Here is a 19,179-nt window from a genome sequence, read left to right as displayed (position 1 = left end):
AAAAGGAATAGCACAAACCTAAAATATTAATGACAGGACAGAGGCCCCTTTGCTGATTCAAGATTTAAGGCTTTTTTTTTTTTTTTTTTTTTTGGTTGGGTCAGGACACAAGGGCTTCAAGTGTTCCATGCCACAGAGAAATTTTTGAGTGCTCTGCATTAGCCTTGCTAGTTAGAAAGGCTCCCTGCCTAATCACAGATAGTTGCCCAGAGCAGCTCCCGCATGGATGACAAAAGGCTTCAAACCGGCTTGTGTGTGTCGACTGTATGCTGAAGCAAATCCAGTGCTTGTGGCCAAGAAGAATGGGATGCAGTAAATTGCTTTGGTATGCTTCTCTGACCATAATCGGTAAGTTAATTTGATTAGTGACAATTTTAAGGATCATATTTTCTATAAAAACATGGATTTTAGGGTAGCTTTTCGGGCTTTGCATTCGTTTCTATTAAAATCTTCACTAAGTGCCCAGTTTGACGTTAAATAGTACCCTCTTAAGACAGGTCCTACTGAAGCAGGACCTGAGAAAGGGACTCTTGTGCATTCAACTGATTTTTGGGGGAAGTTTCTTCAGCAGAAGGGACATCAGGGAAACAGGATAGGAAAGGGGAACAAAGCAAATCTGAAGACCAGCTTCAGCCTGACCCCTGGGAAAGTTCTAGGCAAAAATGGCACCACAGAGTTAGTTGCACCTTGAGGGAAGAAGACTGGCCTTTGTACACACTTGCCAAAGTCATTAGCTGAGGTGGCTGGGCGTGATGGCTCACTCCTGTGTTCCCAGCACTTCGGGAGGCTGAGGTGGGTGGACCACTTGAGGTAAGGAGTTCAAGCCCAGTCTGACCAATACGGTAAAACCCCATCTCTACAAGCCCAGGAGGTGGAGGTTACAGTGAGCTGAGATCGCGCCATTGCACTCCAGCCTGGGCAACAGGGAGAAACTGTCTCAAACAAATAAAAATAAAAATAAAAACAAAGTCATGAGCCAAGGTCAGTTCTCAAGAGGGGATATCTGTGATGATTATCAACATTCAGCAGCAGCTGGGGGATCTGAGTGGGACACCCACAACACCGACTATGGGAATTTTCATTGGCAACTGGTCACTTATGACTATTTTATTCACCAATTGATTTCTCCTACTCTACCCTCCATCTTTCTAGTTCAGGAGTTGACAATCTTTTACATAAAAGTACATATTTTAGGCTTTACAAGCCATCTATCATCTCTGTCACAACTACTCAACTCTGCCATTGTAGCACTAAAGCAGCTATAGATAATCCATAAACGAAAGGGCCTGCCTGTGCTCCAATAAACAATAATATTAACAAAAATGGCAGCAGATCAGATGTGGGCTGCAGGATGCTGACCCTGCCTAGTCCGTTTCCCCCCTCTCCACTTCCTGACTCATTTCATTGACTACTTGTCTATGTTCTCTCTCAAACATAATCTCACATGTAACCACGTGGAATTTTGCTCTTTAATTCTGTACCTCCTCCTCTCCCTCTTCTCTATTGCCTCCTGGTCTTCTATTGTCTCTCCTATTCTTTTAGTTATCTTCTAATTCACCAGTATATCCATATATTCTAAAATGCAGTCCTATCAGGCTGGTCTTCTAGACTACAGCAAAAGTACTATACCTACTACCCAGTAACAAATTCTGTACTCATTCCAAATGGCTGCAAGCATCCCGGGTTTTCTGTTTGTCTTTCTTCAATTTAGCCATTTCTTTGGTAAAACGAAGGTTGGTTCATGTTTTATCTGATGTATTTTGAACAAGAAAAGATATTGATTTTCAATCAATCTTGTTGCCCAAACTAACCTCATGCCCTCCTCAAAGAGGATCTAAAAGCATTATATAATCAATATTCAGAAAAGCAATCAGACACAGCAGGTGGAGTTTTCCGTGAAGCAGAGATAAGTTTGTTTTACATGTAGAAGGCTCTTTTATCCCCCCCCCCTCCTTTTTAAGGTTGCTTCAGTCTCTTAGAACTCACTTCTTCATGTGACTGCTCTAAAAACAATAGTCTAAAATATCTTTCCACTGGCAGGAGGAATTCTTCTAGAGTAGGGGTCTCAGAGGCAAGAAGGCATAGAGGCACAGCAGAAATCTCTGGATTAATAGTCTTTATACTTCTCTCTTAGTTAAGGCCAATTGGCCAAAGTAAGAAATCACTTGAGAGTGTAGCTGTGGCTACTAGACAGTTGCTTTCATAGAAGAGGACCCAAAGCAGACATTCTTGGGGATGGGGTGGCAGCCGTCACTGTAGAAGCTGGTAGAGATCTCAGATAAATCTCCTAGACTGACACCTGGGGCAGTCAAGCAGCTGGAGGTGGGGATATGCGGAAGTGTGCTGGATATGGGAGACACACTCACTCAAAAACACCAAACTACAGGAGGCCGAGGTGGGCAGATCACGAGGTCAGGAGTTCAAGACCAGCCTGTCAGGAGTTCAAGACCAGCCTGGCCAACATGATGAAGCCCTGTCTCTACTAAAAATACAAAAATTAACCAGGTGTGGAGGTGTGTGCCTGTAATCCCAGCTGCTCAGGAGGCTGAGGCAGGAGAATTGCTTGAATCCAGGAGGCAGAGGTTGCAGTGAGCTGAGATCGCGCCACTGCACTGCAGCCTGAGTGACAGAGCAAGACTCCGTCTGGACAAAACAAAACAAAACAAACACACACAAAAAAAACTATAAGAGCAACTTTACTTCTCATGGAGGAAAGTCCCAGGGGAAAGAAAAATTGCTGTCATTGGAAGATGCCCTCAATTACTGATTCTAGAAGTCATCTTTGTGAGAATAAGAATTCATCTTAGGGGCTAAGGCAGGTTCACTTCTGAGGTACAAATTACAACAGCAATTATGTATCTGATCCCACTTGGAACAATAGGTCTTGGACTTAATTGGGGATAGAAATTCATTTCTGGAGTGCGGAAGGCTCAGCTCACATAGGGAAGTTCACCCTGAGCCTAACAGTTTGGAGAAATAGTAGGAGGCAGGGCATTCACTATCCTGTATTTGTTTTCCTTCTTTCTTCAGTATTCAGTGAGGGTTGGGGACTATCACTCCTAGGAATGCAAAGCTGTAAATTTTACTTATAGAATTCTTGTCATCTGTGAGGTAACAAGCAAGTAGCTTGCTTGCCAGAAAGTAGGGGTATCTTAACTTAGATTCTCCCAGGAATAGATCATGAGACAAGGAATAAAGAACAAGTTGTTTATTTGGAAGGTGATACAATAAACCATGGCAGGGAAGTGGGAATGCAACAGAAAAAGAAACGTATCAAGCCAGCTACCACTGTGGGCAACTACAGCTTCATTCCACTGGGAAACTCTAGATATCGATGAAGTATAGACAATTCAGAGATATCCCGCTAAGACATTGATTAAGGGCTGATTATGGGACATTAATTCTGTGGCACTTCTAGCCTAGCTTGGGCACAAGCAGTGCACTCCAGCTGCTTTAGACAGTGCTCCAGTAAAGAAAGGCACCTGCTAATAGAAGAGAGGGCGTAACCACAAAGGTAAGGCCCATGAGGATGTGGAGGGGGCACCAATAGGATCTTTTACAGGGTATGACCCTGGATCTCAAAAGTGTACGTTCTGGAAAGAAGTAGCAAGAATGCAGAGTCCAAAATGGATAGAAAACATCTTGGTTTCCCTCTTTTGGAAGTTCAAAGCATGTAACCTGGACACTAAATGGAAGAAAGGAGTCAAAAAGACCTAGAGAAGGTGATCCTATCATCTCAAACTTAGAAATGTTTTTGAAAGAAGGGGATGTTTCAGAGTTATACATATTTTCATCTCCCCTTCTCTCTCCCCACCAAACACGATCATTTTAGTGTAAGAGTCTTTTGTCAGAAGACCTATTCCATTTGAACCTTAAATTCAACAGCAGTACACTAGACAATGGGTACCAATTAGTCTGGCCCTTTGGACAAACTGAAACTCTCTCTCTCTCCCTCTCTCTCTCTCTCTCTCCCCCTCCCCTCCTTCCCTCCCCCCCTCTATCTCTCTCCACCCCCCTCCATTTGTCCCTCCCTCCCTTATTTGTTTTCTCTATTTATTTGATTCCCCCAAATATACTGCATCTCTGTGGTGGTATCTGGTTGATAGCAAATTGGGGTTAGAGTCTAAGATATCTGCTTAGTACTGGAAACACTGCTTTGCTTGGGAGATGCATATGCACAAGGCAGTATGAGCTTAGATTGTAAATATTTAGTTTAGTAGATTCCAAGGATCCTGACAGCTCTTCAGAACTTTGGAAATATGAGAGACTTGATATTGAGGTAATTTCTGGATTTACCAAAGAGCAGTGCAATTTTCCATAAGAAACACCTCAAGCTGCAGCTGCTGAAAAAGAGATCCAGGCACAATTCAGATACCAGAAAGACACCACAGAGCCAGGGTGGAGCCAAAGAAAAACACAATTAAAAGGACAGCACTTTGGCAGGGTGTGATGGCTCACACCTGTAATCCCAGCACTTTGGGAGGCTGAGGTGGGTGCATCACGAGGTCAGGAGATCGAGACTAACCTGGCCAACATAGTGAAACCTCGTCTCTACTAAAACACAAAAAATTAGCTGGGTACGGTGGCCTGTGCCTGTAGTCCCAGCTACTTGGGAGGCTGAGGCAGGGGAATAGTTTGAACCCGGGAGGCAGAGCTTGCAGTGAGCCGAGATTGCACCACTGCACTGCAGCCTGGTGAGAGAGCAAGACTCCGTCTCAAAAAAAAAAGGACAGCACTTTGGCTGGGCGCGGTGGCTCACGCCTGTAATCCCAGCACTTTAGGAGGCCAAGGCAGGCAGATCACGAGGTCAGGAGATTGAGACCATCCTGACTAACACGATGAAACCCTGTCTCTATTAAAAATACAAAAAATTAGTCGGACGTGGTGGCGGGCACCTGTAGTCCCAGCTACTCGGGAGGCTGAGGCAGGAGAATGGTGTGAACCCAGGAGGCAGAGCTTGCAGTGAGTTGAGATCGCACCACTGCACTCCAGCCTGGACAACAGTGTGAGACTCTGTCTCAAAAAAAAAAAAAAAAAAGGACAGAACTTTAACATTTTTTGTTAGACCTTTAATCTCCTCCTAAGAATAGGAAGTAACTTTAAAAAGGAAGATAATTTTTAGGATTAAATCAAATAAAGACATCAAGATAGAGTAATAGGAACTGACTTATATTCCCAGCTAAACACCCAAAAACCTGAACAAAATATATGAAACCACAGTTCAGATATTAAACAACAAAGCAGCAGTGTAGTGATCCCCAAGAGAAGAAAAGTAAATAAGATGAGCCCTTCAACTTTACCAGTTTACTGTTTGGGAGCAATTTCAGGCCACAGTGCAAGGAGGAAAAACACAAAGCCCAGCAATCTCCTTGAGCTGAAAAGATGGAGACTGGAAATCAAAAGACAAAGTCAACTAGAATCAACAAAAATAAGGGATATGCCAGAGGGAGAGCTCCAGATTTCTACAAGGAGTTCCCCATAGTCTTTGGCTAAGTAAAGAAGCACATGTGAGACAGGGAAAGAGTCAGTGGAAAAGAGTATGAAGAGCAATTCCAGAAGTCCACACAGAGATTGGAATCATTTATGTTCCTACCAGTCAGAGTGTAAAGATAGTTATTGCAGCACAAAGTACATCATGTAGAAGAATATCACCATAGTAGTGAGTTAACTTGGTGCTCAAGAAAATAATAATCTACACCCACAATAACAAAGCTTAAAAGCAAAATTCAAAAAGATCCAACTGATTCTAAGTAAATTAATTGCACATCAGAATAGAATCCATAATCATTTAAATAAAAACAACAAAATTCAGCAATCAATAAAATAAAAAACAATGTAAAATTACAACACCAACTATCCAATCAAAAATTATAAGGCACGCAATGTGGCAGAAAATTTTGACCCATAGCCAGCCAAAAAAAAAAAAAAAAGTATAAATAGATCAATAAATGACTGAACCAATGGAACTAGCATACAAGAGCATTAAAATAGCATTATAAATGTATTCTATATGATTAAGAAGATAAAGGGAAAAAATGAGCATAATAAAGACAATGAAAGATAATTTTAAAAGATACAAATGCATTAAAAGTGATATAATACAGGCCAGGCACGGTGGCTCACTCCTGTAATCCCAGCACTTTGGGAGGCCAAGGCGGGTGGATCATGAGGTCAGGAGATCGAGGCCATCCTGGCTAACATGGTAAAACCCCGTCTCTACTAAAAATACAAAAAAAAATTAGCTGGGTGTGGTGGCAGGCACCTGCAGTCCCAGTTACTTGGGAGGCTGAGGCAGGAGAATGGCGTGAACCTGGGAGGCAGAGCTTACAGTGAGCCGAGATCACGCCACTGCACTCCAGCCTGGGCGACTGAGCAAGACTGCGTCTCAAACAAGCAAACAAAAAAGAACTACAAAAGTGATATAATACAAAAACACACTAGTCAAAGTAAAAAAGGAAACAGTGAAAGTATATTTTAGAATGAGAAATATTGCCAACAAAAAAGGAACATTTATAATGATTTAGAAAGTGTTGATTTACCATAAGTATGTGCTTTTTATTTTCTAGGGCTACCTTATCAAAGTACCATAGACAGGATGGCTTAAACAACAGAAATTTATTTTCTCACAATTCTAGAAGCTAGAACTCCAATATCAAGCATTGTCAGGATTTGTTGCTTCTGAAGTACCTCATCTTGGCTTATAGATGGCCATCTTTTTTACAGGATATTCCATCTGTGTGTGTCTGTTTCCTAATCTCTTCTTATAAGGATGCCATTTATATTATATTGCAGCCCACCCTACTGACCTCATTTTAATTTAGTTACCTCTTTAAAAACCCTAACTCCAAATACAGTCACATTCTAAAGTACTGGGAGTTAGGACTTTAACATCTGAATTGGGGAGAAGGAACATAATTCAGCTCATAACAGTACATAACGATCCTAAATATACATGCACTCAACAACAGAGCTTCAAAATACATGAAGCAAAAACTGAGAGAACCAAAAGGAGAAACAGACAAATCCATAATATAGTTGTCACTTTCAATACTTCCTTCTCAGTAATTATAGAATAAATAAAAACATCAATGGGGTAATAGAATGCTTAGACATTATTATCAATCAACTAGGTCAAATTTACATTTATTAAATAGTCCATCAACAACCATGAAATATACATTCTTTTCAACTACACATGAAGTGTTCCTCAAAATAGGCCATATCTTGTACCATGAAACTAATTTCAACCAATTTAAGAGGACTAAAATGATACAAATCATGTTCCTGACCAAAATAGAACTAGACATAGTAACAGAAAGATATCTTTTAAAAAACTCAATATTTTTAAAACAACTAAAACATTTCTCAACAACTGCTTGTGTTAAAAAAGAAATTACAAGGGACACCATGTCATAAACGAGATCATGTCCTTTGCAGCAACAAGGGTGGAACTGGAGGCCATTATCCTAAGCAAACTAACACAAGAACAGAAAACCAACTGCCACGTGTTCTCACTTATAAATGGAGGCTAAACATTAAGTACACATGGGCACAAAGAATAGAGCAATAGACACTGGGGCCTACTTGAGGGTGGAGGATGGGAGGAGGGTGAGGATTGAAAAACTACCTATCAGGTTTATCACCTGGACGATGAAATAGTCTGTATACCAAACCTCTGTGACATGTAATTTACCTGTATCATCAATGTGCACATGTACTCATGAACCTAAAAATCTAAAATATGTAAATGTATTTTGAGCTGAAGGAAAAATGAAAACACAGCATCACAAAATTTGGGGGATAGAGATAAAATAGTGCTTAGAAAAAAATGTATAGCAATAAATGTCTGCATTAGGAAGGAAGGTCTCAAATAATTTAAATCTCCAACTAAATCAACTAGAAAATAAGAGTAAATGTAATCCAAATAATTAGAATAAGTAAATAAGGATAAGAGCAGACATCAATTAAATAGAAAAACAATGTAGAAATTGAATAAAACAAAATCAGACCCTTTCTTAAGATCAGTTTTGAAAACTGATAAACATCTAGTCATTCTTACTAAGAAAAACACAAATTATCAATATCAGGAATGAAAGAGGAGTCATTACTACAGATCATATAGCTATTTAAAGGATAATAAGGGAGTATATAAACAACTTTATGCCAATATATCTGACAAAGAAAATGAATATTTGTCATTTAATCCACAAACTATCAAAGCTCATTCAAAAAGAAGGAATAACCAGAGTAGTTCTGTATCTGTTAAAGAAATTGAATTCTTACCTCAAAACTGTCTCACAAGTAAAACTCCAGCCAAATAGCTGCACTGATGTATTCTACCAAACATTTAAAGAAGTAATAATATCAATCGTTCCCAAACTTCTACAGGAAATAGAGGAGACAATCTTCCCAAGTCATTTCTTTTTAATTTTTCATTTTTGTGGGTACATAGTAGGTGTGTATATTTATGGAGTACCTAAGATATTTTGATACAGGCATGCAATGCAAATAATCACATCATGAAAAATGGTGTATTCATTCCCTCAAACACTTATCTTTTGTGTTACAAACAATCCAATTACATTCTTGTTATTTTTAAATGTATAATTAAATTATTACTGACTTTAGTCACCCTGTTGTTCTTTATCCGTTCATCTTTTGATGGACACTTAGGTTGCCTCCAAATCTTCCAAGGCATTTCATGAAGCTAGTATTTTCCTAACATAAATCAGATGAAGACATCACAAAAAACTAAAAATACAGAAATGAAAATGAAAAATCATAAACATAGATGCAAATATTCTTAACAAAATATTGGCAAATTGAATCCAGTAATATATTTTTAAAAATACATCATGACCAAGAGGAATTTATCCTAGTAATGTCAAGTTGTATCAAAAGTCAGTCAATATAATTTGCCATATTAACAGACAAATAGAGATAGGTCATGTGACCATCCTAATAGATGTGGCAAAGCATTTGGAAAAAAATCAACATTTATTTGTGATGAAAAGCTCTCAGCAAAACAGAAATAGAAAGAAATTTTCTCATAAAGAGTGTGTATAAAAGCATATAGCTAGCATTCTACTTTATAGTGAAAGACTGAATGTTTCCTCCTAACATCTAGAGGGAGACAGAGATGTCTGCTGTCACCAGTTCGATGCAACATTATACTAGATGCCCTAGCCAGAACATTAAGGTACAGAGAAGAAGAAATAACAGAAGAGGAAAGGGAAAGAAGGGAGAGAAGAAAAAGTATACAGATTGGAAAAGAAGAGATAAAACTCTATGGTGCAAATGGCATGAACATCTATGTAGACTAGCCTAAGGAATCTACAAAAAAAGAAAAAGCTGCCAGAACTTTGAGTATAAGTGAGTATAAGATTGTGTGATGCAAGGTCAATATGCAAAAGCAATTGTATTTCTTCTATATAATAGGAGTCAACAACTGGAAATTAAAATACCATCAAAAGGTGTAAAATTGGGATAAATTTGGCAAAAACAATTAAATTTGTACATCAAAAACTATAAAACATTGATTAGAGAATATTTTTAAACTTAAATAAATGGAGTGAAACTTCTGATCCTCATGGATTGGAAGTCTCAATAATGTTAAAATGTTGATTGTCCCACAAACTGGCATTCGACACAATCCCTATAAAGTCCTAGCAGCTGTTTTGCATTTGTTTAAAAAAAAAGATTCTAAAATTTATTTGGAAATACAAAGGACCTAGAATAGCTACAGTTTTGATAAAGAAAACATAAAGTTTGAGACTTCCTTGACTTCAAGATATAAAGCTACACGAATCAAGAGACTAGAATATTGTTTTAAAGAAATAGACTCACACATATTTAGCCAACTGATTTTTGACAAAGTTGTCAAAGCAATTCAATGTGGAAAGAACAGTCTTTTCAACAAATAGTTGGAAACAATTGGATATTTATATGTAAAACAAAAAAAAAAGAACCTTGACACTTACCTTATTATATCCACAAAAGTATAACATTACCTTATATTAATATTACCTTATAGCATACACACAAAATAATATTAATTAAAAAATTAATAAGATCTAATAGATCATAGACCTAAATGTAAAACTTAAAACTATAAAACTCTAAGAATAAACCAGAAGAAACAACAAAACAAAACCTCTGTGGCCTTGGGTTAGTCAAGATTTTCTAAGACCAAAAAAGCACCATCCATAAAAGAAACATTGATAAATTTAACTTCATAAAAATAAAAACTTCTACTCTTCAAAGATACTAGTAACAAAACTTTTAAAAGGTTACAGACTAAAAGAAAATATTTGGGGAAAATATATCTAATGAAGTACTTGTATCTAGAACAGAGGTTAGCAAATTACAGCCCCTCCGCCTCCTGCCTCCGTCTTTGTCAGAAGTTTATTATCTGTATTATCTGTGGCTTCTTTTAAGTTAAAATATCAGAGAGAGGTAGTTGCAATTCAGACCTTATGACCTATAACCCTAAAATATTTACTATCTGACTCTTAAAGAAAAAGTTTGCCAACACCTGAGAACATTTAAATAACTCTTACGACAAACTAAAAATAAGACAACTTGATTTTCAAAATAGGTAAAAGATTTGAATAGACACTTCACCAAAGAACATATATAAATAGCAAATAAGTACATAAAAATATGCCAAGTATCATTAGTCGTTAGGAAAATGCAAATTAAAATCACAATGATATACCACTACACACAGCTAGAGTGGCTAAAATTAAAATGACTGACAATATCAAGTGCTGGTAGAGATGTGGTGCAACTGGAATTATTCTATGCTAGTGGGAGTACAAAATATTACAGCCACTTTAAAAAACAGCTTAGCAATTTCTTAGAACATTAAGCAGATACCATTTGAGTATCCAGACATATCTATTTGCCTTTTAAAATGACATCCTTTAATAGTCGTTGTATACTTTTAACAAGCCATTTCAGATAATTCTGCAAATGCAGGGGAAAGATGATTTTAAAACTTAGGGAAATATAACCAAGGATTGAATTGGCAATAAAATAATGACAGTCAACCCCTCTGTAAGGCTGTTATTTAATAACCTAAAATCATCCAAGATGGCACTTCTAGACACATTTTCTCACTTTTTTTAGTCTCTTCTGTACAGAAGAGAAGCGATTAAAGCTGTCCAGAATTTGCTGGAGGAAGCGATTAAAGCTGGTGATTTCAATAAATAGTGAAAGCAAGTGGTTAATGGCAAGGAGCTATCAAGATTTTCCCTCTTCTGCATTGTCCTTCCCTGAGCTGTTGTTTCAGGGTGGTTAAAATCAACCACAAGCATTTTCCCAGGTGCAAACATCAAGCAGAGCACTGTGATCAATCCTGAGGATTCCATATATTCCTGCCACTGAAATTTTTACAATGCAATAATTGATGTTTGAAAAAGTGCTCAGTAGTCCACAAGATAGGAAGATAGTATCATCGTTATCTAGGTGAGGTAACTGAAGCTCAGAGAGGTCGTGCTGCAGCAAAGATGACCCAAACAGCGCTGTGACTTCAAGCAGATTTTAGCTCTTCTATCCATAGCTCTTTCTATCCCTTGACAACTTACCAGCTGGGAGACAGATTATGTTAGCACTTATCAGCTAATAGCTTACAGGTGAGCCAAAATCTTGCCCATGAGGTGGCTGGCCAGAAACTATGTGACGAAATGAGCTCGATGGTCCACTCTCAGCAGTGAGCAGCCTCTAGTCTATCTCATTGTGCTGTGTGGGCTGTCGTGTGAAAAATGTCAGGAGGCACTGATACGTGTTATCTGGCATTGATGTCTTAATCTTTTTACCTTTGTGTTCTACATTTCAAAGGAGTGATATTCATACCTTGAACTGTTAGGATTTAAAGAATCCAAAACCTCTGATCCCCTCTCTCCATAAGCACTTGGAATCAGACCCCTTATGGAGAATTCTAGCCCGACCCAAAGGGATTGGGTAGACCAGAGAGGCCGCAGGAAGGCAGAATTTGCACATTACTAAGCCCTATACCTTCTTCCCCGACACTCCCCTAGCACCCCAATTTCAACATGTCACACAGGCAACTGTGCTGAATTATAATGGTCTGTTTCCTTGTTGATTTCTCCTGCTAAACTGTAATCTTTTCTAAGAGCAAAAGATCGTTCACTACTGAACCCTGACTATCCAGCACAGTGCCCACACCGCTGCAGTAGCCTCTTAACCAGACTCTGCTGTACTATTGCCTTCCTATGACCTTTCTTCAAGTTTGAGTAATATATTTTAAATGGAAAACAAGTCAGGTAACTCCCCTGCTTAAGACCCTCCAATGGTTGAAAATGTTCTACATCTTGATTGTGATAGTGATCGTATGACCATAGGACTTTATCAAAACTCATAAAACATCTAAAAGGGGCAAATTTTACTGTATATAAATTATATACGTCAATAAACCCAACTTAAAGTTTTAAAAATTAAAATCTCCTATGGATATCATTGTTCTTAAAATAAAATCCAGGTTCTCTACCACAGCTGACATGGCTTAATGACTCAAGGTCCCACAGGAAACAGACGACATACTCAAATTACAAAAAAGTTGTAAATAGTTCATGAAACTCTCCTCAAAACTGGGCAGACTGTCATGAAGCTACCGGTGTAGTGGGGTGCAGGTAGCACCCAGGTCTGAAAGGAAGGTACGGCTACTGTTGCCTGCAGACAGAAAGGCTGTGTGGAGCTGAGCCTTTCAGTTAAATATGCGAGCCCCCATCTCCTGCTAGGAGTCCTCGTTGGCTGGATCCAAACAGAAGGCAAGGGGCAAGAGCAAGTCATGCCCAGGGCCATAGAACAAGGTGGAGAGTGGAGCTAGAGAGGAAAATGGAGAGATATGAGTAAATAGTGATAAATGGTCTGGGCCCTCCTTCCTACTACAACTTCAAATCCACCTCCCTCCAGAAGCCATCCCCCTCCCACACTGTGATCCAATCACACTGGCCATTTCCTGTCCACCATAGGCCCTGTACATTTACTTATCTCTGTGCCTGAAGTTCCCTGCCCCTAGATCTTTGCTGTTGGCCTCTTTCTTGACATTCAAACTGTCCTCTCAATCAAAAGCAAAGCCTCTCCCCCAACTTCTCCTTAGCACTCATCTTGGTTCTTCCCAGGCAGGAGTAATGCTTACCATTACTTTTTTAAATAAAAAAATACATATGGAACTCATACAACATGATGTTTTGATGTACATATACATAGTGAAATGATTACCACAGTCAAGTTAATTAACATACTCATCTTTTCACAGTTACTTTTTTTGTGGTGAGTGTTTTCAGGGAACCACAGTCGGTGGCGCAGGGGTAAAAAAAAAATTGCCAAGACAGTTATAGGTCAAGGCAGTCAGATTTTTTAGAGAAAGTGAGAAAATACATTGCCAGACAAAGAACGGGCAGCTCAAAGAGAGAAGCCAATTGCCAAGAGACAAAGGCTTGCTGGAGATTTTATAGGATGGTGTTTATGCTGTCTAGCGAAGAGGGCTTTGTGCAATATTGACAATGCCAAGGTTGCAGTGAGCTGACTTGCAGGTGTCTGGTGAGAGCTGGATGCAGGAAGATTGAGAGTTATTTGCACAAGAGGGCTGTGTCCTGACCCATGAAGAAAAGTAAATTTGTAGCTTATCTGTTTTCTCTTTTCGCTTTCCCCTGCTCCCACCAGCCTAATTCCCTTTCTCTATTTAGGACACTACAGTGAGAACACATAATATCTACTTTTTGTAAATTTCCAGTATACAATACAGTAATAACTACAGTCATCAGGCTGTGCATTAGATCTCTAGGCTTACTCACCCTATATGACTGTAACTTTGTAACTTTGCACCCTTTGACCTACATCTCCCCATTTCTTCACTCCCACTCCTGGTAACCACCATTCTACCCTCTGCTTCTATGGATTTGACTTATTTAGATTCTACCTATAAGTGAGATCATGCAGTATTTGCTTTTCTACACCTTACTTTCTCTCTCTCCAGCACCTAGAAGAGTGCCCACACCAAATGCCTACGTGTTTGAAAGAAGGAAAGAACAACAGTGGTCCTGCTGCCTTGTCCCTGAGTCGCCATTCTTCCTGGCACAGCTGGGCAGAGTAGGGGAGTGTTCAGACTGGGGAGGGAGGACGATGTGGGTAGGGGATGGGAGGCCTAAGTGAGTGAAGCACCCCATGTACAGTGAAGAAGTCAGGGCTAGAACAGACAGATATACCCAGGATGCCCAGAGATTCATGGGAAAATCAAAAGCAGCAGAAACCACTCTCTACACATAAAAAGAAAAGTATACTAATTTATGTTGCATTCCCAGCCCTCAATCAACCGTAGAGTGTACAATCTGATTGAAAGAGCCCGATCAAGGCCATTTTCTCTAAAGAGTGGATCCACACGGGTCAAATTATGTGCATTCAATACATATTTGACCAATATTCTGATTCACTGAACTCCGCCAGGGAAGAGACAATCTTCCTCTCTAAGGGAAAAAAATAAAAGATCCTGAGAAAAATAGTCTGTGGCTTCTTAGTGCAGTAACATTTAGTCACCGAGCTTTAGAGTAAGTTAAAGGTCTTTTAACCAAGTTGACTTAAAATAAATATCTATGCTTTCCAGGAAGCATTGTTTTTAGGTTATTTTTATGCCTTATTTCTGAAAACAGTTAACTGAGGCAATTTCTTGTTAATTAAAAAATGCATTTGAAAAAAAAAATTACTCCAGAGCCTGCTTAATCTTGCTGCCTTTTAGCTATTATTTTCCTTCATCGTTTTGTAGGCGAAATGACACTGCAAAATTTTTTCCAGCATTTACTCAATTTTGTTCAGAGCCACTAAATTTTATATACAATCATTTTCCTCTTTTGCTACAGAGAAATCTCATGAATTGCAAAAATGTGAACTTTTTGAATTAAAGCTTGCCTCACATCATTTTCTATATATGAAATCGTCTCATTCTCAGCATTCCCTGGTTTTAAAGGAACTGACTATCCCAAATATTGATTGGAATTTTTCTTCATGTAGTTTAGAAGACAGCAACATTGATTACACTGGGCTTTTCTTATTTACCACCTTTTCGTCTGTGATGGGCCATATGGGTATTCAGTGTTTAGTTATGTGTGTCTAAACTCTTTGAGAAAGACAGTTTATTTGTCAGGCTGCAAATACCTAGAGAGCCCGTAACAATTTTCTTTCAACAAGCAATTGTCAGGCTGCTTCTGGCTTGGAACGATACGACCCCAAATCCTCCTGGGTGGCACACATGCTCAGAGACAAAATGGCATAAGAGACTCTGGACCTGACTTGGATCGAAAATTTGGCCCCAATCACCAAAGAAAGAGGTTAATTTGTCGGGCAAGATGGCTGCAGCTCCACTCACAAACCCTGCTTTTCTTTCTTAAATGGTATGTTTCCTTCTCAAAAGGCTGTCCAAAGAGAAAGACAGGGGTGCATGCCCAGAAAATGGCCTCAATCGGGTTCTTTCAATCAGATTGTACACTCCATGGTTAATTGAGGGCTGGGAATGCAACAAAAATTAGTTCCACAGCTTAAAATGAGAGAAGTAGATAGTATCTCCATTTTTCAAAGAAGGAAATGGAAGCTTTGAGATGTGAGATAACTTGTTCATATTTGAACAAGTGGCAGAGCCCAGATCTGAGTCCCAAGTTGCACCCTGGAGCCTGCGTTTGCCCCACTGTGTGAGCAGCCGAGCTGACTTCCCCAGACAATGGGGATCCGCAGCACCAGGCAAGTGAACTAGGTTATGACAACTAAGACTCCAGTTTCTAAGTCCAAACGCATAGCCTCTGAAACTCCCTAGGGAAAAATTTCTGCTGCTGTTCACCTATCCTACTGATAAGGACAGCCACTTAGTGAAAGTGAGAAATTCTGATTCTACAGCTGGTCTATCACCTGATGCCCCAGAGAACAGGTTTTTGTTTGGGCAGAGCAAAAATGACTACATCCTAGAAAAGACCACTCCTGCCCAGGCGCAGTAACTCACGCCTGTAATCCCAGCACTTTGGGAGGCTGAGGCAGGCAGATCACTGGAGGTCGAGAGTTCGAGACCAGCCTGGCCAACATGGTGAAACCTCATCTCTACCGAGAATACAAAAATTAGCTGGGTGTAGGGGTGAGCACCTGTAATGCCAGCTACTCAGGAGGCTGAGGCAGGAGAATCGCTTGAACTCTGGAGGTGGAGGTTGCGGTGAGCCAAGATCGTGCCACTGCACTCCAACCTGGGCCACAGAGCGAGACTCTCTCAAAAAAAAAAAAAAAAGAAAGAAAAGAAAGAAAAGAAAAGACCACTCCCAAAGACATGATATCTTGCCTCCACACCTCCACCACCACCACGAAATTACCAGTACACGTATTCCCTTGGGATTCATCACTCATATTTGAGCATCTACTTTGTGTCAGGTGCTACCAGTGCTGAGGATATAGCAGTGAGCAACACATGTTTCCTCCCTCAAGAACTCAGACCAGTACGGATGACAGAAAAAGGTGTCACAATAATGGTGGACACATGGAGGACCATCTTCCCCAGCTTATTTGGAGAAGACTGAGAGGGGCTGACACAGGAAGCAATGTCTAAAAGGAGACTGGAAAGGCGAACAGAAGCTCAATGAGGAGAGAGCAGCTGGGGTTGCAGCGTGGGTCAGGAGGAATTCTAGAAAATAGCAAGGACAAAGATCTGGAAATAAACGAGAGCCCAGGGAGTGCAGCCTGGGGAGTGGAGAGAAGTTTAGTGACGCTGGAAAGATAAGTTGGTGTTAATTTATATACGGCATCGGCAACCACAGGAAAAGATTGGGGCAGTGTGGCAGGAGGACAGGATCTAACATCCTGAGCTGGCACCTGAATCAAGGCTATCAAATGGAAACAACAATTTACCCACTTCTAAGCAATGTGGGGAGGAGCTACTGAGCTAACCCACAGAGAATGCTGTGCACAGTACCTGGCCTATACAAAGTACTGGGTAAAAGATAGCTATTGCCATCATTGTTATTTTATTCTGAGGGTCAGGAGAGCCATGCAGAAGTTTCACAAAGGCAAAGACGATCAATTTACGCTTTAGAAAGGCTGTTCAGGCCAGGCGCCTGTAATCCCAGAACTTTGTAAGGCCGAGGTGGGTGGATCACCTGAGGTCAGGAGTTTGAGACCAGACTGGCCAACATGGTGAAACCCTGTCTCTACTAAAAATACAAAAAAATATTACTCTGGCATGGTGGCAGGTGCCTGTGATCCCAGCTACTCAACGGGCTGAGGCAAGAGAATCGCTTGAACCTGGGAGTTGGAGGTTGCAGTGAGCCGATATCGCTCCATTGCACTCCAGCCTGGGCAACCGAGTGGACTCCGTCTCAAAAAAAAAAAAAGGGCTGTTTAAGGGACAGTGTGGCAAACGCATGTACAAAGGACAAGGCTGAAGGCAAGTGAAACTAACAAGGAAACTCTTGGGCAAGAAACCAATCCCTTCTACATTTCATAGCACAAAGTCAATATTTAAGAATGCCAATTGACTGTACCTAGTAAAGGGAAAACATTTTATGAGTGAAACATTAAGATACCATCCTCTGTTCATAACTACATGTACTATACATTAGACATAAATTTTGATATCCAGGAGACAAAAGCAAAAGGACCTAGAGTGTAGGGAACCGTAGGATGGGGGAGTGGAGGGATCCAGAAGAGCAAGACCACCCTAGATATTTGAGAAGGGAACATTTGGCAGTGGGGTGGGAACAGGGCAGATGGGGCAACGGGAGGTGCTCTGGAGCTATATTCTGACTGCTTCACAGTTCTGCCTTACAAACCTGCATCTTATTGCCTGCTTTTTCAGAAACAGACACCAATTGTCACAGACTGGTTTCCCCAGCAGACATCTCATTGGCGTTTGTGATGCCAGACGCTTATGTGTTAAGAGTCAACACCTGTGAAAGAAAACATGTGGCAGCAGGGCTGAGGAATCAGGAAGTTGCTGAACTGCAACGCAGGCCTAATAAAGTCTTCAGGAAGCTGGCAGGAGGCTCAGAAATGTGTATTGCCCATCTGAGTTGCCTGGTGGGCTGCCATCTCCCTCAGTTACAACAGACCATCCTAGAAAAGGCAGAAACCTGGCCAAGTGACTCTCTGTAGCTGAGGCAGAGCCCAAAGCAGCTGACAGCTGGAAGCGATCTTGCTGACCACACTCCCCAGAGACCCGTAGCTAAGCAGACATCCTTCTCAGAAGGACAGCACATATCTGTGTCTACCACACTTTTCCTTCCTACCTTCTGAGAATATTTTTTGAAGAAAGTTTATTTTACTGCTGTCTTTTCCAGGTTATCTTAACTCTGGGATCTTTTTTTAAAAATCATTCCTGTCAGACTGAGAGGCACTTTGTGTTGGAAAACATTGCACTATATACCAATGAAAATTGCATGTTGTAAAAAGATGTGCATTTTGTTCCATATACGTTAACTTTCTTAATATGCAAGGAAGGAAGGATCTAAAAGAAGCATCTGTCACTCCTCTGACTATAACAGTTGATTCAGTTGATCTGGTTAATTAGAAAGATGCCGGTTCATGCTTCATAGCACCTCAGTTCTCCCTCCTGATAGCACAAAGTTGGGCAAAAAGAGGACCATCTAGCCAAGCGCCCTGACTCACGACGCCTGTAATCCCAACGCTTTAGGAGGCCAAGGCAGGCGGATCCCTTGAGGCCAGGAATTTGAGACCAGCCCAGTCAACATGGTAAAACCCCATCTCTACTAAAAAAAACATATATATACAAAAATTAGCTGGGTATGGTGGTGCACACCTGTAATCCCAGCTACTCAGAGGCACAGGAATCCCAGAGGCGGAACCCCAGAGGCGAGGTTGCAGTGAGCTGAGATTGCTCCACTGCACTCCCACCTGCGCAACAGAGCAAGACTCTGTCTCAACAAAAAAAAAAAAAGGGGGGGGGGCCTTCTTAGAGAGAAAAATTAGCCCTCAATAAAGTTAATCAGTATTAGCTAGAGCAAACCAGCTAACATGAAGAAGTTGGTCTTTGGCTATAGCTGAGATGTAGATGACACCCAGACAGCAGAGGTGGGAATAGTCAGAGTGTGACCCTCATCTGATCTTCACTTAATTTAGCCCATGGTGTCACTACCCAGAGGTCTAGCTCCCAGTGAATACCCTTATCTAGTC

Source organism: Mandrillus leucophaeus, unplaced genomic scaffold, assembly GCF_000951045.1.
Source record: "Mandrillus leucophaeus isolate KB7577 unplaced genomic scaffold, Mleu.le_1.0 Scaffold919, whole genome shotgun sequence".
NCBI lineage: Eukaryota > Metazoa > Chordata > Mammalia > Primates > Cercopithecidae > Mandrillus > Mandrillus leucophaeus.
The sequence above is the reverse complement of the archived record's forward strand: the minus strand, read 5'-3'. Positions refer to the sequence as shown.